The sequence below is a fragment of the Spinacia oleracea genome, chromosome 5 (genome assembly GCF_020520425.1).
Source record: "Spinacia oleracea cultivar Varoflay chromosome 5, BTI_SOV_V1, whole genome shotgun sequence".
NCBI classification, from domain to species: Eukaryota; Viridiplantae; Streptophyta; class Magnoliopsida; order Caryophyllales; family Amaranthaceae; genus Spinacia; species Spinacia oleracea.
The window spans coordinates 56,609,628-56,613,866 of record NC_079491.1 but is presented as its reverse complement, the minus strand read 5'-3'; the positions used below and the strand labels follow the sequence as shown (position 1 = coordinate 56,613,866).

General features: G+C 33.5%; 1 long non-coding RNA gene across 3 annotated transcripts; it reads right to left on the bottom strand.

The window, feature by feature from the left end:
• Window positions 1-389: 389 nt before the first annotated feature.
• Window positions 390-3,745, bottom strand: LOC110777668 (uncharacterized). Of its 3 annotated transcripts, none has more exons than XR_008920962.1 (3): window positions 3,578-3,745; window positions 3,286-3,408; window positions 390-777 (listed from the first exon to the last, which is right to left on the bottom strand). It is a non-coding gene; the product is annotated as an uncharacterized lncRNA (long non-coding RNA). The 3 variants fall into 3 exon arrangements; XR_008920963.1 differs by having other exon boundaries at window positions 395-681; XR_002530527.2 differs by lacking the exon at window positions 390-777 and adding an exon at window positions 1,771-3,071 and having other exon boundaries at window positions 3,578-3,738.
• Between the last annotated feature and the right edge of the window lie 494 nt (window positions 3,746-4,239).

Sequence of the window (4,239 nt, the reverse complement as noted above, 5' to 3'; positions counted from 1 at the left end):
TACTTATATGTTTATTTTGTTTACTTTTGTAATTGAAATTTAAGCTTTTCATTTGAAAAAAGCTTTATAATTCTTTTCTTTTTAGTTTAACGTATACTAATTGTACATGTACTTCAGAATATTTTGATTTACTTTGCTTTATTATGATTTACTTTTGAGGTTCTTTTATTTACCTTTTATTTTTTTACTTTACTTTTCGAGACAACCTATATAGGAATCGAACCTACATCCCCTATGCATATGCATAGTGCTCTACCATTTGAGCAAATAGGTTTAAACACATCTACTAAAAAAAAAATACTCAACTCCAAATGACCTCATGCCATACATGGAAACTTTAATATTCCAATCGGAAAGAATCTATGGACATCAATAGAAGCTAATGCTCCAAAGGAGACAATATTAAAACATCTTCATATTGATTGACAATAAAACATGATCCAAAGCCTAGCATATCAATATTCATTAGGGATCCAGAGCTTATACCTGATAGATACATACAGGGGTTAATCTTGCAACAAAGTCAACGAGTCAGCTTTGGTCTACTAAGACAACAAAAAAATCAGCTTCAGCCCAACCAGAACCTGCCTTTTCTATCATCTAATCATATTGTCCATAACCTGACCACAAGAAGAGCAACGAGCCTTATAACGAAAACACAATGCCAACCTTCTACATAGACTGCATCAGATATGAAGTATATCAAGTTCATACTACTGATCTATACCAAAAACTAGGTGCTCATCTGAGCCACACCAATCCCCAACTTGCAGCAGCCTGTATCAATTGAACTAAAAGTAAACGGAACTAATTCAAAAGTAAATGGAACTTATTTAAAAGTAATGATTTAAAGTAATTCACATAAACCAAATCTCAAGTTGCATCGCATTTTCAAAAGTAGATAAATAACTACAAAAAGTAAATGGAACTAATTTAAAAGTAAACAGCTAACTGTAGCACATGGCATCATGGGAAATTGCATTTCTTCATCAGCATCTCGGTTCAAATTCCTAAATGACCGACACCATATGAAATTATGAACTTGAGGTTGTAACTTGTAATCTACGCACAGCTTGAAGGAAATGGGAGCTTCAATCAATTATATTTACACAGAGTCCTCCACCAACAATGTCGAAAGAAGGAATAAGAAAATTTTGTAACAAAAGTAATACTCAGTACACTTTTCAAATGTAAGAGACTGAAACAAAAGGAAATGTTAATCAGCAGGCAGGTATGGAACAAATTCCTTCTTTCCTTTTATCTGTGCTGACACATGATTTTATGAACAATGTTGGTTAATGAATGACATCTAGATAAAATAATAGCAATGGACAATTTCTTGCTTTGTGTTGAGAGACAGAATTGAGACCCCTACGCCAATGGAATATAATATCGAGAGGCGTCAGGTGATGCTGGACAAGCTTATATGGAGTACTCAGTTTGAGAGTTTCTTAGTGGACTACAACAACATCATTTGAGCCTATAGTTATTGTTTGTTTTCTAGTCGAAACACGGATGATGTTCTATTATGCATTATCTGAAAGAAATCCCCAGGAGACACTAGAATCTGTTCTTGTCATAGCAGATGGATTGTGGCGTTATACTAGCTGAATCCTGGTTGGCCGACTCAAACAGGTGACAGATTGCTTGGGATTGTGTCATTCCTGGAAATATTGGCTGCACCACGTCAAGGTGGTGGATTGAGACCAAAGGTGTGACTAGATGTGCTGCTAGCATCCCCAATAGGTCTCCGTACCCATCATACTGCATTTTGCAATTAGCATCACAACTTATAGTTTTGTTGTCTGTTAACTCAGTGGTATTGTCATACATATGTGCATATATTTGCCTCATTGCATTATTTCCAGTTTAACTCCATTATTTCTCAAACATATGCTTCCCCGAAATAACGTCCAAGATCAAACCATGAATTACACAACCAAACAAGCGAATACTCTGCCTCATTGATTGAAAAAGCATACCCAAAAAATACAAAATTAAAGGCAAAAACTCATATCACAACTACTAAACACTAAGATAAAATCTCCGAGTCAATCACAAAAATGCATAAGACAAATAATTTATAGCAAGAACTATTTAAAAGTTTATTCATCTAGTGATTTAGTTTTCTTTTGAAGACTATTTTACTTTAAGAGAGATTAAGTTTACTTTTGTACAATTGTCATTTACTTAAAGTCTATAATGTAGTACACCCTAACTGATTTAGTTTTCTTTTAAAGAGAATTAGTCTACTTTAAGAAAGATTATGTTTACTTTTGTGCAATTTTCATTTACTTTCATGTCTATAATCTAGCAACCCCTAACTGGCTTAGTTTTCTTTTAAAGAGAGTGAGTTTACTTTAAGAGATATTAAGTTCACTTTTGTACAATTTTTATTTACTTCAAGTCTATAATATAGCAACCCCTAACTAACTAACAACCTGCAACAACAACAACCCAATCGCAACACCCTAAGACATACTGCAAGCTTAGAACCTGAACCCTGCAGTCAGACCAAGCCAAAACCAACTGCTAAAATGCAGGAACATATTGTAAACAACAACAGCCTGCATCACTCTCAAATGACTACACAAGCAGGAGCTATAACAAGCCAACCTCTTTAACAGTTAGTCTACTTTAATAGATATTAGGGTTATTTTTGTTCAATTTTTATTTACTTTAACACATTGTTAGTCTGTGTAACAGTTAGTTTAATAATGGCAATAAAAACAGGAAGCAGAAGCACTAATTCTTGCTTCCAGCAGGGTTAGCAATATGCTGCACACATTATGGCCTGTTTTAGAACTTAACCAACACAATATACAGATTATAAGGTACAAGTAATTAAGTAAATATAATTAAACAGAAGCAAAGAGGAACTCAGCAGACTATAAATTCTTAATCAGCTCTTCAAATAGCATGGCTGCTAAGACTGCATTTGCAATGTTTGCTATATTAAATCCCCTTAGGACGTGATCAAGTACAACACATCCCCTGGCAAATTGACCAGATTGAAAGATCTGATGAAGAGTTATCCATGATGTGTGATCCTCCTCTCTACTAATATCCAGCTGATAGGAATAAAGTACTTTTTAGTTTACTTTAAGAAATTTGGAGTAAATTAACCAAATTAAGAAACATATCCATGCTTAATTTGGACTGGATTTACAACTTCAAGCCAAAAATTGATTCAATCAATATGCAAAGATCAAAGCAAATTTATCAATGAAAATTAGAGAAATTAAAAACCTAGAAATCTAATTCAATCAAATTAGCAAGTAATACCTGCGTCTGAGATCAACTTCTCAGATCCATGAAGAATTAAGTGCCGCATAATTCGATTTCGCACAAAATCGAGTGAATTTGTAACTTAATATGGACAAAAGTACCAAAATTGAGACCAAATTTCTGAAATTATGAAGCAAAATTAAGAGTAAGAAATTGCAAAACGAAGAGTGAGTAATTTGCAGAAATTTGAGCAAAATTCGCAGATAGTTGAGTTTATTTTCAAGAAAATTCGACTAAAAACAATTAAAGGAACAAAATCGAAAAAAATCGAAAGAAGAATGTAAAATACCTCAAAATCTCTACAATCTTCGCGAAATTACGACATAATTTGCGGTTTTTTAAGTGTATTTCAAGAAAATTTGTTGAGGAGGGAGATGAGGTGAGAGAAATTGTGAGAAAAAATGTCAGTTAAACCAAGAGGGAGAGGGAACCGCATCAAGTTCAATCAGGAGGGAGATTCATTTAATTCTCCAGATATGATCTTAGCCGTCCATTTTATTTTAATCAAACGGCTACCAGAGGTTCTCATTATAAAGAAGTTCTCATCTTAAGGGAGGTTCTCACCAGAACCTGGTATATATATATATATATATATATATATATATATATATATATATATATATATATATATATATAAATATATATATATATATATACTCCCTCTGTCCCGGAATACTCGACCCGGTTTGACCGGCACAGAGTTTAAGGGACTTGAATTGACTTATTTAATTTAATAGGTAGTAGTTGATAGTGGGGTATTATTTTAATGTAGTTAGTGGGAGGTGGGTTAAGAGGTCGGGTTGGGGGAGAGTAGGGGTTGAATTTTTAATTATTTTTTGTATGGAGTAGGGGGTATGTGGGTTAATAGGGGTGGAGTGAGAAATAATATAATATTGTTAGAATATTTACATTTTTAGAAACAGGTCAAGTATTAAGGGACGACCCGATAAG